This window comes from Sesamum indicum, linkage group LG6, assembly GCF_026168435.1.
Source record: "Sesamum indicum cultivar Baizhima isolate 11 linkage group LG6, ASM2616843v1, whole genome shotgun sequence".
Lineage (NCBI taxonomy): Eukaryota > Viridiplantae > Streptophyta > Magnoliopsida > Lamiales > Pedaliaceae > Sesamum > Sesamum indicum.
Window position 1 is genome coordinate 13,259,011 of NC_142662.1, and position 19,409 is coordinate 13,278,419.

General features: G+C 35.6%; 1 long non-coding RNA gene across 1 annotated transcript; it reads left to right on the forward strand.

The window, feature by feature from the left end:
* Window positions 1-17,784: 17,784 nt before the first annotated feature.
* On the forward strand, window positions 17,785-18,547 carry LOC148787819 (uncharacterized). Its single transcript, XR_016066149.1, has 2 exons — window positions 17,785-17,991; window positions 18,093-18,547. It is a non-coding gene; the product is annotated as an uncharacterized LOC148787819 (long non-coding RNA).
* Window positions 18,548-19,409: the final 862 nt, after the last annotated feature.

Genomic DNA, 19,409 nt, shown 5'->3' on the forward strand with positions numbered 1-19,409 from the left:
AACCTTTAGCCTGAAATACAAAAAATGTAGTGATAAAATTCTTCATGAAAAATATCATCTGCAGCTATAGTTTACCTCGTGTTATAATTTCTGACAACGGTCGCCAATTTTAGGGATGAAAATTCAGGATTGGTGTGCGAGCAAGGCATTCACAATACTTCAAGTTCCTTGATTATCCCAAGCTAATGGACAAGTTGAAGTCATCAATCGAATCCTGGTTCAAGGGATCAAAATAGAGCTAACACATGCAGGCGGACAGTGGGTAGACGCGTTGCCAGGAGTATCATGGTCGTACATATCCCTTGTTCCACCACTAGAGAAACTCCTTTCAACTTAGTGTATGGATTAGAAGCAGTCATCCCAGCAGAAAGAGTTGGAGACTTTCAGAACAAATAGTACGAGCAGGAGAATAATGATGACTTGTAGCAATCTAATTTGGACTTAATAGACGAAGTACTAGAAGATGCTCCCACCGGTGCAAAAAGGTATAAGCAGAGGGTAGTCAACACTTACAATCGGTAAGTACGAAGGAGAGAATTCAAAGTGGGAGACTTGGTACTCCGACGAGTCGGTGCTCTTTGACCAGTAGGGAAACTAGCCCCTAACTGGGAAGGACCCTATAAAATCACTCAAACCATCAAATTTGGGGCATATGAACTAGAAGACGTACATGTAGAAGCTTTCTCAGCTATGGAATGCTTGTAACCTTAGGAAGTTTAACTCTTTAAATTTATTTATGTACAAAGTTGATTATTAAATGTAAGGAGTCCTTTCTTAATAAAATTTCAGCTTTTGCCTTTCTTTCCATAATGGTGGCAGGATTGAATCTCAAAACTAAAGTATGTAGTACAAACTTGGTTCCACTTAAGTCACCTTACTGTCGCACACTCTTAAGTCGCCTTGATAGCAAACACGCACTTAACTGGCCCTGTTGGTGCACGTTCATTAAAATTGTCCTGCTGGCGCACAATTCACTTAAGCCACCTTACCGGTGCATATTTTACGTCGCCCCATTTTTCACTTAAACTGTCTTGTTGACGAATATTTTATTCGCGTCGCTTTGCTGGCGAACGCTTCACTTAAGTTGCCCTGCTGGTACCCGTAAGCTATCTTATTGGATATTCTCACCTATGCTATCTTATTGACTTACGTTTTCCAGAGTTATTTCCTTTAAATCGATTTTACACTTTGCATTAACACAGTAAAGTATCAAGAAGATTCTCAATTATATTATTATGCTACCTTATCTCCATACCTAATTCTAAAATGCCTGATTGAAGTAGCTTTATACTTCAAGAGATGGCTTCTTTAAATGATCTACCCTACCGAAATTCACAACAGAAATAATTAGGATATATTTTCTCCTCATCTTTCACAAGAAGGATCCTCTAAATAAAGGGAGGATAGTATCACTCTTTTCTTTCAGGAATCTTACTCAACATATCAGACGCAAAAGGAAATTACATAAATTGCAGAAGAGGTGAATGAGAATTTAAACTATCTAAAAACCCACAAGAGGGCATTGTTGTAAAACCTCACACAGGAGGGAGACATAATGTTCGCATCAAAATAGAAAGGATAGAGATCACATAGTAGTAGGAGGGCTACCATTATCATCAGCAACTGCGGGAACCACCCTTGAAGGAACAACATCCTCCACCATGCCTTCCTCTGGTATCTGCGGGAACCTCGCCTTTAGGTGGAGCATGCAGCAGGCTCTCTAGCAACTCTTAGGGCATTTCCTCATCAGGCTCAGGAACACTGCCAAGCCAGCATTAATGTCCAGAGAGTCATAACAGCAGTCAAGGGAGGATAACCAGCATCAGCAAATTGGCCCGCGCACGTCTGGTACCTATGATCAGTAAGGAGATGCTAAAATTCTTCAGACTTCTTGAAGTCTTCCAGCCTGCTCGTCCACAACTCCTCGAATTTTTTCTCCCTTCCTTAGTAGAGGGATAATTTTGAAGCTTTCACATTGCTTGCTCCAAACGACCATGTAAGCTTCATACCTCAGATCTTAGATGAGTAAAGTGAGCCTCATATTGGCGCTCGTTTTCATGCATGTCTCCCTCTAGCTCTTCTTCCTTCTTTTGGGCCTCCTCCTCAGCAGGTCCTCCACGCTCTAGCATATCCCCAATCAGCAGGACCATCTGCAAACAAGGTAAACAAAATTTCTCAATTTAAGCATATATTAGAATTAAAATTCTTATACTTCTTACCTTGCTAGCACAGGAAGCCAGTAAGTTGATGATCTTATTGCCAGGAAGGCTCTTTAGAAAACTTTTATTCGTAGGAGCCAGGAGCCCTTTTGCAAAGTCAGTCGCCTGACTGCTCTCATACTCCTCTTTCAACAAGGAGGGAATCTCCTCTACACCCAGTTTGTCTCTCTTTCTCGAACTAGCGAAGGTCGAGGTGTACCTACACGAGTGACAGGTGAGGAGCAGGCTGGAGAAACGAACCTGAAGAAGGCTTAGTTTTCTTGGAAGCAGAGGAAGAAGGACTCTTGCCAATAGACGCATGGAAGAGGAGCTACCCCCAGGATTCTTTCTCTCACTTATGGCCTTATCCTACAGTAGTTTGTTGAACATGTTAACTACAAGAAACGTAAAGTTGTTAAACGTAATTCTTCCATTTGCTTAAAGCAAAGAAACAGAGTGCACGGAGAGCATATACCATCCGCCGTATCGAAAACCACTTCCTTAGGACTTAACCTATTGTGGAAAAGGAGGGCTAGATGCACTAACTCACGGGGATCATAATGAAAAGCATTCATTTGCTTCAACATAAGCTTGAAGGGAGCAAGATGATTACGTTCAGAATATCTAGGAAGATCAGGAGCAACTGAATTCCAAGATGTAGGAAATGGCCAAGGATTGGGAGAAGACACGAAGAAGTATTGGAGATTCCACTCCTTAACGAAGACATCAGAAGGAACAAAATGCTCATCTTCATGAGAAGTGTAATAGAATAAACCTAGACTAGCTTTCATCAGCATGAAAAAGGAGTGAAATTAGGTAGTAAAAGGATTCTCTCCTAAGTTTTGCACTAAGATATGGAAGCTAGCAATGAGACTAAAAGCTTTTGGGGAAAATTGAATCAAAGGTACTTGAAACAAGGTAGATATTTTCAAAGCGATCAGTTGGAGCAGGAACCTTAAGTATAAAATCGTTTGAAATGCCAAACTTGGACCTTAGGACACCTATATCTTCCTCCCTCAAACAAGAGCGATAAACCCTATAAGATTCGATAATACAAGCAATTAGCAAGTCCTCTATTTTTCTCCGCTCAGACTCCTCCTTCGAGATCCTTTTCTTACTGCCACCTCTTTCTCATGCCTACCCCCAAGAGGGCGATCTATGTTGATCCAAAAGGGCCACATGATAGATCATGAAATCCTCAATCACTCGCTCATCTATTCTTTCCTCAAACATGATTAAAATTTTGCAGGAAAGATCAGAAGCTTAACTAGAAAATGAGACACAGTGAGACGATGACAGGAGAAAAGATGGAAGCATGCAAAAACTTAGTGGGTTAGAAGATACCCTACCACCAAATGCGAAAAGAAGGGAAGCAAGAGAGATTATTTTTACCTTAGGAAATGGATGAAGGAAATAAATCAAAAAAAAAATATTCCTTATATATATATATATGCACAGTCATTGCAGCTATGGACTCAAAGCCCCCGGAAACAGTGCAACCTTCAAGAAAAATTGGGACTTTTCTCCTTCCTTTTTGCAATTATTACCACTTATATTCCCCTTTTTAAATTCAAAATTCAAATTTTACAAGACTTTATGAAAAAGGAGGGAATCGTTATATTTTTTGGAGGAGTACTCTCAAGCTAGAGCACAGTAGCCATTCTTACTTCGGGAGCTCAGCATGAACCGCCCTGCTGACAAGCAGGGAATTTATTCTCTTTCTTGCTAGACCTCTTACCTACTCTAGAAGTCCTACTCTACGACTTCTACTCCTGGAGTGGGGGGAGAGATGATGTCCCCTAAAATTATTAGGCCAAACCCATAAATTTGGCATACTAGCCCAACCCGTTAAAAACCCAATTGGTTCATTAGCAAGACGGAGAAGGGCCCACCAATAGGACGAATAAAGCCCATCAGTAGGGAAGAAAGGCCCAAAAACTTACCTATTGCTTTAGTGAACTGGTAGGCCCAAAAAATAAGCCCATTTAAGCCGGATACATCATCATACAACTAGGAGATATGTCGTATAGCTTGCCCACACATTTATACGTGTTACTCTAAAATATCTCCAAGTCATGTTTGGTAAATCGGGCATGAATGAGCTGGAAGGATTGTGAGTAACTGATTCCCTGAAAAATAAGCAAGTTTGGTAGGTTTTAGTCCAGCTCACGTATCTCTTTCAATTCTTATCCAAATCACTAACTGTTTATCATGTGTGATACCAGCTCGGAGAGCTTTACAATGTCGTATGACATTCAGCAATTAATTTTATATCCAATTCTGTACAAGCCTATATATAGAGGCCTTGTGCAGGTTTCTAGAACACATCATGAGTATCACTCTCATTCTCGAAATCTATCTTGCTAGCATTACGCTCTCTCGGTTTTCATGCAATTTCAGGATTACAAATTACTTCCACGTTAATATTCAACATTTTCAATGATATTACACCATTTTCTCACTCTATTTCAAGGTTTCCTTTTATTTTTCCTTAATTTGTTACTGACTTAAGCATCGGAGTGCTAACCTCTATTTTGCAGGGCTAGTCCTTCGATAATCTTAGGATTTTCTTAAAGGTCCTTCAACACTTGTGGTGTAGCCAGATTTCTAGTATGCATCACATTAATTCATAGAATTCTTGGTGTGAATTTTCCTCAATTTTTCCCTATTTACATGAACAAGAGTTCCCAACTCATTAAATTTAGCCATTAATTCATAAAATTCTTGGTGTGTGAATTTTCCTTAGTTTTCCCCTATTTAGAGTAACAAGAGGGTTCTTTTTCTTCCGATTCAGAAGAAGTTGTTGAATATTCAGAGTTTTCTTCGATATTTTTAAGCTTGTCTTGAAAGTCAGACTTTTCCTCAGATTGTCCTTCTTGAGAGGATTCTTTTTCTTCCAAAAATATTAAAATTATTTTATTTTCTTTTTTTCCTCCTCTAAATTAAGACTATTAATTTTCATTTTCATCTTTTAGCTTTTTTATTTTGGTATCTATTTGCAAGATGGTCTGTTTTGCTACATATGAAAGTGGTCTATTTTCTGGAGTTCTATAATTTGGAATTTTTTTGTTTGTCTCATGGTTTCATTCCTTTCCCAAACTGAGCACCAAAATTGTCCTACTTGACTTTCTCGATTAAATTGTGTCTTTAAGTTTGTTGGTTTAAATTGATTTCATTGCATAAATTCAATTGCTTTTGGATACAAGTTCCAATTAACTTGGCATTAGTATATTGATTATTTAATCTATATTTCTCCTTTTCGAAGAGTATTTCTAACCCTTTCAGCAAAAAGATGAGGAAGGCCATCTTTGAATTTAGATTTCCAATGAGTGTCATTCGATTTTGAGCATTTCATTACTCTACTAAGGAAGACGTCTTTGTACCATTTAAATGAAGTTAGAGTTTTACATTCTCAACTTTGTAATGAGGTCCTAATGTTTTCACTATTAACAAACTATCTTCCTGTAAAATGTTCAATAATATTTATAGCTAGTGTGTATCTATATTTTTTTCTGAGATATTATTTTTAATTTTTACTGTATTTAAAACCTCATCTTTGTCAAATTGACTAAGATAATTTTCCCACAATCCTTTTAACTGACCAGTGAATCTTGCTATTATCATTTTAGCAATAGCTTTATCGGAATTATTATTTCCTTAACATATAGTGCTATACATTATCATCCTATGTATAGTAAATTTGTCTTTCGATAAATCCATCAATATTTCATTCTTAAATTTATTTTTCATTATAACTATTTTGGTCAATTTTATCTTGTTCTTCATAAAGAACATTTTGGGGCATTTGTCTGGAATAATCAAATTTTGTCTGTACTGAATTTGTAGCAAATTTTTCTAATTTGTTTGTTTCTTTTGAGAATTTTTCTTTGTAATATCTGGTGGTGGTTGAATAGAAGATCTAGCAATAATTTCTCTTTTTGTTCCATTAATTAGTGTTTTATTAGATTTATCAATTTTATTATTTAATTATAATTTGCTCTCCTATAATATTTAAATATAGATTGGCATAATTTTATTTTTTTAATAATTCATTTATTTGTGTTTCTGTGATAATTAAAGTGTCATCTTCAATTAGTTTGAAAAATAATTTGAAATTAATTTCTATTTCACTTGTAATTCATGTTGAAAGGACGTTGAGGGGCATATACATTATTAAGGACTTTCCCTTTCTCCATAGAGTATTTTCTTTCCAAGAAATTTAAATATTGTTTTAAATATTTGGTTGTAAACCAAGGAACAAAAGCAACTTTCTTATTTCATATAACTAATCTTTTATAAAAATAATTTGAAATTCTCTTTTGTTTCTCCAATGGGAAATTTTCATAAAATCATTTTCTAAATGGTTCCATATTTTTTCTGAAAAATCCTCTTTAATTTCTATGCCAAAATCTCTTAAATGAGTTATCTAATAATGGGATCCCTGTTTCAGGATCAACTAAATCTATTATGTTCATTTATAAACAAAAGTCTGTTTCTAAAATTAATTCTTTATTTAACTTTGTATCCTTACAAACCCCTTTAATGATATTATTCGATTGTATTCTAATTTTTTTGCCCTAATTATAATTTGAGAAGTTGATGCCATGGATAGGGATATTACTTCCATGAGTGAGAAGTAAGAGCCTGTAGATTATCTTAAAAATTACTCTTTAAAAACTTTGGTTGATTTACACTTAATTAGGCTTTTTTTTTTTTGAAATTTTTGAAATGGAGCGATGAAATATATTAAAGAAACCAACAAAGAATCCAGTACAAAATTCACTCTGTCCACTACTGACAGTAATGTGAAACCTACTTCTACATGCCTAAGAATGAAAACAATACCTATTTCGACAACATATAAACTTAGCCACTCATCACATTTCAGCTTCCACGAACTGCTAAACTTGTTTCCTCAAACATCTACGAGCGCTACAATATTTCTCAAGCATCAACATAGCATTTTGTCACACATTCCATGGGTCTTGAATTTTACCTTCCATAAGCCTCCTGCAACGATGCATCCAAAGTGCCCTGCATAGAGTAAAGAACCATGCCTGCTCCTCTTTGTCCAATTGTCGAATCACATATAAAGTCTATTCTGCATGACCCCCTAACAAATTTGACATATATCCCCATGCTATATTCAAAAAATTCCATAGCTGTCTACCGAACGAACAATCCCAAAGAACATGTCTTTTATTGATTCCAATGCCACACCACACACTACACAGACTGTATCAATACCCTCAACTCATGATGCCAATTCCTCCAATGTCAGCAAAGCTTCCATACACATCTTCCACACCCTAACCTTCGAGGGGGCCAACACGGCATACAACCGCCGACAAAGACCCCCGCCTCTTGGTTAAATGTAAATTCAAAGAAGCACTTCTAATTGAGAAACATCTCGACCATTCGTAGCGCCATTTCCACGTCCCTTCTTCATCTTGCCAAAACCCTTGTAGCAAAACCTGTCTCGACCGCCATATACCCCGCAATGTTTGTGATGGTCTAGAGCCCACGTCTGCTTCTTCAAATAATGATGTTGGAAAGTATTTAGCCTTTAGAACTTTGCTCAATAAGGACTCCGGCCTAGTTAGAGTTCTCCAACCTTACTTTGCTAATAATGCCACAGTTAAAGCCCATAGTTCGCAAAAACCCAACCCCCCCATCGCGGTAAATGACACAAGTTCCTCTATGCTACCCAGTGTATGCTCTGTTCTCCTCGACTATGCGACCAAAATCCACCATTAATGCCTCAAGCTCACCAATCAACCCTACTGACAACTAAAAGCATGACATTAAATATGCCTGTATAGACAGCAAATTGCCTTCATGAGCACCCTTTCCTTGCCTTTGACAGCATCTTAGTGTTCCATCCTTCAATCATTTCCCACAGCCGCTAATGAATAGTTTTGAGAAGTACTTGTTGTGAAACCCCCCCCCCCCGCCACAGCCGGTAAACCCAAATACCTGTCACGGACGCTCAACAAAGCACCCAAGAAATACTTCACTGCCTCCAGAACACCCCTGTTGACTGCCATGCTAGACTTTTGCAAGTTAATCTCCTAACTAGACCTCCATGCATACAGTTTAAGAATCTGTCCGATCTCACCAATCTACTCTGTTGTTGCCTTAGAAAATACCAGGGTATCGTGAGCGAATAGTAGATGGGACACTAGCAGTGCTTGCCTGGCCACCACCACCCTGTTAAGTCGGCCTCGACGTTCGGCATCTTGGATCAAGCACGTGAACGCCTCTACATAGAAAAGAATAGATATGGAGACAACGGATCACCTTGTCAAATTCCCCGCTTTGGTTAAAAGTACCCAAATTGTGTTGCATTAAATGTGAGAGAATAGGAAACAATCGTAACAAATAGCATAACTAAACCCACAAACTGATGATTGAATCTTGACCAAAGCAAAATGCTCCTAAAAGAACGCCCACTCCACCCTATCATAAGCCTTGCCCATATCAAGTTTGAGGGCTACACATCCTCCTTGAGTTTGTCGTGATGACTTAAGATAATGATTTAATTAAAATCTAACAAGACGTTATCAATGATGAGCCTACCAGGAATGAAAACAGACTGAGATTGAGATAGAGTAGAATCAAGCATGGGTCTTGTTGATTAGCTACATACTTAGACGTATGCTTTAATAATAACATTGCATAAACTAATCGGGCATAGCTAATTAACTATTTTCGGCATGGTGCATTTAGGAATCAGAACAATATGAGTGTAATTCATTTTAGTAAGTAAGACATGATCAGTAAAAACCCGAAGGACAATATGAGTAATATCATTACCTACAATAGATCAAATCTTTTGAAAATATATCAGGGGTATGCTGTCAGGACTATGGGATTTAAGAGGAGACATACCGAGTATAGTTGTTTGAGCTCTGCTTCAGTGAATGGAGCTATAAGTTCTTGGTTCATTTCCTAGGTAACACGCGCTGAACTAGCGACTGCACCTCATTTAACTATAAGTATGTATGATTACTAGAAGCGAACATAGCCTGAAATTTTCGAAGGAGAATCCCCTGAATGTCATTGTCCTATTCCCGCCACACCCCCTCCGCGTCTCTCAACTGTTAAATACTATTCACTCGACATCTACTAGAAGCCTGATGATGAAAAATCCTGGTTTTGCTATCCCCATCTCTAAGCCATTGAACTTTGCTCAATTCTGCCATTTAATCATTTTCTATGTATGGCACTTTTCAATTTAAGCCCGACATATGCTCTAACTCTACATGTCCCACTTTATCTAACGGACCCCCTTCTAGTCTCACGAATTTCTCCTCCAATTCTTGTAGTATGCGTTTGGCCTTGCAACACACATCCCAATTCTAGTGAATGACTCTAATGTAACATTCTTGTATTTTATGCCATACTAGTTTGTTTGGATTGATACCCTCCAGTATTTTTCAAGCTGCTTCCACTACCTTCTTGCATTCCTTTGCCTATAACCATCGTGCATCAAACCTGAATTGCCTCTTACCTTCCCCCTAAGTGTCCCTTCCTCCCTCTGCTGAACATATAACATTACATGGCCCGAATATTGTACTGCTTTGTGTGTGACTACAGTGCTCCAATGCGGTTCGTACCATAAAGTGTTTCCACAAGCTCTATCTGAGTGTGCCTATACCGTCTCCAAAGCCTGACGTCTGGAACACCATGTGTACCTAACACCCCTAAACCCTAGGTCACTAAGATCACAAAGTCTGAGCACCCTCCGAAAATCCTCAGTCTGCCACATGTGTCCCGGAATCCTTGTGTTCTCTTGTTGCCTTAGGATTTCATTAAAATCTCTTGCACATAACCAAGGTGCATGAAACTGTCTGCTCAGCCAAACTAGTTTCTCCCATACCTCTCTTCGACTCTGGTTCCCCGTCGAAACTTGTGAACCTGAAGTTTGTCAGCCCCATCCCATCCATTATATCCGCATCAATGTGATTAGCCGAAAAGAACTGTAACTGAACCACCATGTCCTTACTGCATAGTAAAGCCACTCCTCCCAAATTCCCCCACCAAAGGCACACACACTCTATGAAAGCAAGGAAAAATGCGAGTGGATCGGCCTTGGAACGCGCAAGCAGAAGAGGTAAATAAAAAACTCATAAATTAATATCAAAACATAGTACCATGATTCCAAGGGGTGTACCCTTGGAGTTCTCAGGCGTTCGATGTAGTTAATAATAATAAAACCAAATGGGGCTCATTGTAAAATTAAAAAAACTGAGGTACAGAAATCGTAAATTACTAATTACCTCTTTGATTGATTTACTTCGAACCTCCTTAGTTTGATCCGTTCACGCTAGACTTAAATATAGAAGCCTCTAAAGATGCTTCTACACCACACCGGAATATGAGATCTACCAATTCAATTTGCTAGAAATGAATTAGGGAGAAAAACACATACGTTTTGAGAGAAGAGCGGTGGCCGACTTTTGTGTTCTGTGTTATGTCTTCATTAGTTATGCCAAATAACTAATATACAGATATATACCTTGTATGGATGTAATAGAATGTGTCTAAGTTCATTCCATAATGCATAAGTAATAAATCCTTTATTCCAAATAAAGAATGACTAACATAGCATTTATCAAAAGTGAAATTGTTAGTCAATTATTTCATTTTCTAGAATTTTCCAACAACTTTTTTAATTAGGTGCTTTGGCCGATTATATTAGGAATAAAATACAAGGCCTAATTAATTTTAAATAAATCCAATTTAATTAAAATTACCTAATTAAGCCCATTTAAGTGATAAACAAAACTTTAATCCTTTATCTTTGTTACGGATTAATTTTGGTCCTCGAACTTTGACAATATTAGTTTTAGTCCTTTAACTTTAAATTTGGCGTAAATCTAGTCCTTCAGCCTATTTTATGAATATTTTACCCTTTCAAAGGAATAGCTTAATAACCCATTTTCATGCTCCTAAAACGGCCCAACATGCTTCTGAAATAAATTAAGATCCCATAAATTCATACCTTGCTTTGACCGCTCTATTTCAGGGTATTCCAAGTCCTCGATTTTATGGACTTCTTCCCACCACACTACCGCAGCAGATGGTTCGCAAGTACTTGGCTCATTCAATAACAAAACAGCAAAGCCTATTTGGTTTCCTAACTTAGGGCGTAAAAGGGACTCCAATACAGGAACTTAATAGAATTTTGGAGAAACAGGTTGAACAGAAGCCTAACCTTTATTGAAAAAATATAGCGAATATTACATAGATATTATTCCTCTGTTGGAGGATACAACTGTTTAGCCTCTCATATTAGAGGACTTGACTCGTTTGGAAAATTTCCATAAACTGAAATATTAAAACAGTACAAAAGATTGAAAAGATTGAAAAGATTTAGGATTCTAATGCTCTAAAGAGTAGGAGAAGCTTTTCTAATGATCCTCCTCTACTTCACTGCGTCTTTATTTATAGGCGTCCGTGGACATCAAATTTGGACTCCAAGCTTGTTTTTTTATGACGTTATTGCATTCGTCATCATCAGGTCTCTTTTGAATGAAGTCATTGCGTTCATCATTGCCTCTTTCTTTCCAGCTGTTGGTCATAATAACTTGCCGACCATGTGATTTCCAGTTGTCTTTCCTACTTTGTTGACTGTAGGCTTTTGTCGTTTTCTGCCGACAGTTTTATCTTTGATTTTTTACATCCTTTAATATTTACTTCTGTTTGTAAATATTTTTCTTTTTCCATTATCCTGGTATGGTTCGGGTTCATTTTGCGTTACTCAAATTTTTATCCCGAATAGGGGCTTTTCTTGTTTTTAACAGCAAGGGCATAAATGGTTATACCATTGCCCAACATGCAACATGTTGCACATCATCATTCTTGTTGTTTCAGTTCGACAACTTATTCTCTACGATTAATATCCTCCTCTTTTCAAATAAGTTTTCTGCGAACTCACTGCTTTTTCCTATCATGGAATTTAATAGGAATGATCCATTCACCTTGTTGGAGAAAATTTTGAATGGATACTTGACTATGTCCATCTCCGTGAGACGGACCCACAATCCTGAAGATCTTCTGGTAGAGATACTATCTTCATTAATGACTAATACTAGGGGAGCTTCTCTTGAGTTGGCTTTGATTTTGTTGAAAGCCACCATGTATAGCGTTTACAGCTTCAGGAAATGAAATGCTGAATGAGACCCTTTTCTTGCAGTTTCTGGAGCAACTAATATATATTCTATCTCCAAAATATCGTCTATCTTTAAGTGTGGGTTATTTTGCCACGAATCAAAGACCACCCCACTAATCCACTCCGAAAGTTTTGAGATTTTTGAAAAACTTGGTGACCTACAATGAACTGAAGCAAGAGCTCCAAAATCGTACCATTCTCGAATATCTTCTAGTTTTGAACCTTCTAACATCTAGACCCTATTATATTTTTTGGATTTTCCGATAATGGTCTTGCTTGGGTTCACTCTTTTGCGAGAAAATAATTTTTTCCACATGTGCTAATAGTCCTGCCAAACAGAAGATGATATCAATTTTTTAGTATTAACCTTAGAAGTGTCTGTCATTGCACTAAGGTTAATCTCCCCCTCTTTAACGCCAGACATACTGGGTTGACTTGAACCTACAGGAGTTTGCACTTCCTATGACCCAATTGTTGCCGTTTCACCAGAGTCTGGTGATGGCCTTGTGCAACTGGTACTTGAATCTGATGCTACACGTCTAGACCCCTGTACTCAGAAGGCATGTTTAGGGTCATGCTCCCTCAACTCGTGCGTCATCAGCGAAGGTGATGCCTTCCCAATTGGTTCTCGTAAGTCGTTCCATAGCGATGTGGATGCTTATAAGGAACTTCTTATTCCAACCTGGATTGTGTGTAGATCAGCTCTTTGGTTTTGTCTGGCAACTTGGGCATTAACCTCTAGTTGTCCAAACTTTCTGTCAAGCTCCTCGAGGTTTTCCTAAAGGTGGGTGAGTCTCAACACGATGGAGTTTGCTTTATATGCCTCAATCTCTAGTGAGGAAATGTGCAAGAATATTTTCATGAGATTTTATACGACAATATATTACAACAATAATATTGGCATTCAACTTGCCATCTGATAATACGAGTTTTCCCTATTTTTTATTCTATTTACAGTAAAATTTTAATTTTCATACATGCTGCCCAAGAATGATATCAGAGCCTAGGTTTATTGAATATATGATTATATTATATTTTGATATTATTTATTCACTAATGGAATCCTCTTTGAGTGGAAATGGAATCGAATGAAAGTTCGAGTTACAATTATAACAGGGAATATTTCCAAATTCTTGAAATATAAAGAAGAGAATTTCTTATGAAAATTATTGACAAGTGTTATAACGGTCCCAAGAGGATTGATACAAAACTTCTCATGCCAGAAGAAGAACAAGAATGATTGAGAAATTTTGAAGTTCGACAAGTATTACCAAGAAATGCAATGAGGCTTCTACACTCCACTGAATTAAATGGTAGAATCCCAGCCAAGAGAAGCGGAACGGGTAAATTCCTGCATAATTACAGTTCTAAATATTATGTTTAAAGGAACTTAATGGAAAAAACTCGAGCCGGATACATCAAAGATCTATTAAGATCTGAGGAAGATTCAAAAGATAGTTCAAAACTATGGACATAGGTTAATTCATAGACCCATGAAAATAGAATCTTTGAGCCAAAAGATAGATGACGTTCTTAATATCCTTCCGGATCTACACAAGGATCTTACAGATCTAAAGGCTGAAACTGCAGATCTAAAAAAAAAAACCACAGGGAGAACCCTGAAATATCAAAATCCAGACAAGAGCGAATCAAGGACGTCCTTGGAACAGTACCTCTTCTACACCAGAAGGGAAAGGCCACCGAGATTCTGAAGCCGAAGTCTAGAGAAGTTCTGATTATGACATCTATCAGATCTATAAAATAATGGAAGTAACAAAAACAAATCTATCAGATCTACAAAAATTGGCAGAATGTTTTTCCCAACTCGAGATTGTGGATTTAGTCAATATCTAAACAAATTAAATCACTCCAGCACTACCACCGCCGGAGGGACATGTTCTAATGATCCTCCACAGGATCAACCGATGAGAGAAAGTGTGGATTTCCACACTAATACCACTCCAACGTTTGTGAGAACTAGGCTAAAGAAAAATCCAGGAAGAAATACAAAGAGAGTGCCAGAAAATACACCTTGGGCAAGGACCATACTCCAGCCCTTATATCCATACGACACTATACTTAACCTGGATATTATCGATTTCCGAAATACTGAGAAATTGATAGATGAATGGGTTGCAGCCATCAAGATAATAGCGACTATCCTTGAGCTCGACAAAAAAAACTTCATAAAACTTCATAAAGTCCACAACTCCTTGCCATAAAAACCACTGGTACTGACACTAATTATTTCCTCTATATCCCTCCATTAGCATTTCCTACCTGGTTTCAACTGAAGGTAGTTCATCACCATGAGAAAGAAGAAAACTTTCTAAATTAGAATCCTTACCTAGAGACTGACTCATTTGAGAATTGGGTTAAGGTAAATATTTGTTAATCCACCTACTTTGAGCGTTTGTTTCCCTCTCGGAGAACCAGGTTGAAGTCCCATATCAGTCAAAGAAGGTATCTATGAACTTGGGTATGTCGCTTGAAGCGATCGCATGAAATTCAACGATGCAGTGCTAGTTCCTTTCTATACTAGTCTACTTGGGTTGATCCTATTTCCTACAACGGAGTTAGAGACCTTGTCTATATCAGGCCTCTTTAAAGAAGAGCATCACTTGACTTAAGTCCAATTAAGAATTCCGGGCCTGTATTGATTAGTTTCAAGGACTACGCCTATCCGAGCCCTTATAGAATCGCTACTCTCCTGTCATCATTCGCAATTTTCGGGCAATTTTACCCATATGTAATTTTTTATAGGCAGTTTTAGCCTATATATACACTCATAGGGATAAAATTGTTCGAAAATCTGTCAGATGACTAAAAGTAAACAATTTTGTAAGTTACTAGACCTAAACAAAAATGGACATAGTTATCGGATTAAAATTAAAATTAGACATACTTAACGGACTAAAATAATACTTTTTCCTTCAAAAAATATACTCCTAGGAATTTTAAATTCTTCATAATAATTTTCTTTTTCGGATTTAATTGAATATTCTTATATTACAAAGTCTCTTAGAAAATTCGACTATTATTTTGAACTATATTTTGAGAAATATTAATAAATTTCAATTTCGTTTGATACATTATCATGAAATTTTTCTTCAAATCCTTATAAATATATTGTTGGTTATGCTATACGTGGCAATTTGATTAGAAAATTGTTGACTTGTATTACGGCAATAGATTTTACGGATATAGAGCTCCTTTGTTTTTTCAATATTGTGTTCCATAAGACTATATTTGAATTGATAAATTTTTATCTGATGAAAAAATTTCAAATAATTTTATATTAAAACATTTCAATCCATTAATATTTAATAAAAATAATTCAATTTAAACTTGAGAATTTGAATTTTTTTAAATTTAAAATTATTTAAATAAATTCAAATAATTTGTTATTAGAAATTTGAAATTTATGACTTCAAATCTATGAATATATGCGAAAACCCAAGAGAACAAAACGGAAAAAAAAAAAGAAAAAAACACATGTAGTTGTCTTTTGTGATAATTAATTTGGCCAGATTACTATTTGCTTATACAATAGCAATTGATTCTGTGGACAATATGGTATGGATTGGAGTTCAATAAGTGCCCTAAATTTAGGATAAAATACATTTTGCCCTCTAAATTATATGTCATGTAATAATTATTTTCTTATACTAATAAATATAACATTTATCCCTTACAATTAAATTTTTAGATAATTTTACCCTTATATATATTTAGTTCAAAGAATTTCTTTTTGTCTAGTAATTTTGTATTTTAAGTTTTATTAATTTTTTTTAATTGGAAAAAATATCTATATAATTAATGAGCTAAATAGTTCAAATTTTATTTTTTTTACAGACACAAAGTTAACTAAAAAATGAGTACAATAAATACACAAAAAATTTCATAAAAATATTTTCTTAATTTAGTTACAAAATTAAGTTACTAACTATTTATTCTTTTATATAAAAATGAATAATTACATATCTATTTTTTTAACATATTTTTTTAAGAAATTATGGTAAAATATATTTATTTATGTTTTTTCTAAAAATGTTTAACTTTTGGTTAAGCATATATATTGATGTATACAAGTTCAAGGAATTCTGGCCCAAGAAAGAAAAACAAAGCCTGGGGGCCTCCTGCGTCAATCCGACAACCCATGAAGGAAACAACATTCCAAGAGACCTACAGATCTGGCCCAAGAATGTGGCCAAATAAGAGATGGTGGGACCAGGGCTCATGTCCAGTCATCCCCACATGGCATACACTTGGACTGCCAAGTGTTCCACTTAACCAACATGCAGAATACGAGGCAAGAGAGGTTCCCCCAAAACCTTGGACTCCTAGATGAGAAGGACTCCTTGTTGATTAAGAGTCCTCGTCAATAAAGAATCTTTCTCAACGTGGAGATAGACTTGCATTAACAAGATCAGCAGGAGGTAAGAGTAGGTTATGACATATCCTAATAGCCTTCAACCACTTTTCCCGAAAATAGAGGGAACGTGCAGAAGCCCACTGAAGGAAGACACACCCTCTATAAATACAGGTTTGGTTTCCAAGTGGGGACACCTTACAGACTCAGAACTATTGCTATCAATTCTTACTTTGCACTCCATTTGCACTTTTAACACAAAATCTCTCACGAATTTCATCATCATATCTCGATTTCACATTTTGATTTTCTTTTTGTAATTATTTTCTCTTAAATTCGATATTAACTTGAGTATCTGAATGCTAATGTGTTGTTTGCAGGGCCCAAGTCCACCAAAGAACACAAGAGGCAATTGTTGCATATTTAGAAACATGAAAAAATAAATTGCTAAACCTTTTATCAAAAAAGAATAATTTGCTCATTTTAAATTGGTTGCATTTTTCCCGTTTGGAATAAGAGTCAGCAATACGCAGCATCAATGGACGAACCTCACGGGCAAAACTTGAGTTGGGATACAACAAAAATTTAAAAATTTAAGTTGCATTGTTGCTAACTTTTAACTAGTTTTTTGTCCAATAATTAAGCTGTGAACACAAGTTTCATGCAGCACCATATGTATTTTTTATTAGGAATAATTATATCCTATAAGCTATAATTTATTTATACACATCACTCTTATCTTTTAAAATATTATACATACATCTACTAAAAATGCCGACATTATTTTCACAAATCCCCCACTTCTTTTAAAAAATTACATATACACCCCAAAAACGTCAATATTAAAATATATTTGCTTTTTGGCTATTTAGAATAGTTTCCATAATCACGCAAAAGATAAAGATAATTTGTTTAAATATACCATAAATCATAAGATGTAAATACAATTATTCCTATTATTTTTTAATGTCAAATACAAAATATCTTCTATATATATTACTGATTGCGAAAACCATCGTCACTTTTCATTTGAACAGCAAAGGCTCATGAATGGTATTTGGCGTTCTGAAATGTATAGTTCCCAAGCATTTCAACTTACACTTTAACAAGTTTTTATATATTCAATGCCAATTCTTTTCTCCATAACATTGTTTGTTTTCTTACACTTATTCTACACAAAGAGGGTGTCTTCATCAATGGCTTCTTCAGCTCCCGAGCCCTTTCAAGCCTAGTGACACTGTGATGTAAGTTTTTCTTCTTCTTCTTCTTCTTCTTCTTCTTCTTCTTTTTTTTTTTTCTTTTTTTTACTTTCTTTAATTTCCTTTATTTCGGGGGCGATGGTAAGCTTCAACGACGGCAGACTTTTGAATGGTGCTGGACGGGTAAATTGGATTTTTCTTATTTTGGGCTCAATATGTTTTTCATCTCATTAGTTATTCTCGTTTAGGTCCTATAATTTACAAACATTACATTTAATTTTTGAGTCTTCATCAGATTTTATTAGTATTTTGATGGAAACACCATGTGCATTATCGAGAAGACAGAAGAGTTAACAACCACGTATTTGGTGAGAAAGGCAGAAAAATAATGAAAATTTCGTTTCTAATGGGACGAATATGTATCGGACCATATATGGGAGGAAAAATGCAATTTTCCCTGGTACTTGATGAGGGCTCTTGGAGGAATGATTTTAATGTGAGATTTTGGACTTTTAAGTTGATGTAGTGTGAGAAATTTTATTGGATATTGGACAGTTATGTTAATTTACACTATGTATAATTTCATTATATTTTTAGAGTATGATCAAAATTCTGAATATTGTAGTGGCATGCATGATTGATCAAAGTGCACCATATATATGCATCTTGGATTCAAATGTCAGCCAATCATATCATGATAAGTAAGTGATATATTTATTTATTGGATCAATTACACTTACACCCTATTTAAAAATACGAAATTACGCTTTCTCCTGAAGAAGCTCAAAATTATATTTTCACCCCTCAAGAAATTTACTGTTTACATAGGACCCTCTCTCGTTAGGATTTGGACGAAAAATATTAATATTAGCAAAAAAATATATTGATAAGAAAAAAATGTAATGATATTAACCTCACTTCATAAATAGATCTTACATTTATCCCTTGTGTAAAAAAATATATTTAGAATATTAAATGACGGATAAAATTAAAATTTATATAATTTTATTTTCTAACACCAGTATTTTCCGTCCAAATCTAACGAAAGTGAATTAGGTATAAATGAAGAATTTTTTATAGGGATGTAAATATAATCTCAAAACTTTTGTGGGGAAAATATGACTATGTGTAATTAATCCACATTTATATGAAATTAAATAATAAAGAGATTGATGATATTACATATATTCTCGCTACAAAGTGTATGAGGATTCGACTCATTCAAAGAGGAACAGACAGTAATGTCAATATTTAGAGGCGTTAAAATTCATAAATTTTTAATTTAAAATTATAACATTTAATTCAAAATTACGAAATTTACCTCGAACAAATATTAAAATGTAGATTCCACTAGCAAGCTTGCCTTCAAATTATCAAATTCCACAAATTAATTCTTGTGTTTGAACAATAATCATACTTAAAGATTGTACTCTAAATGCTTTGTTAAATTAATATATTTCAAC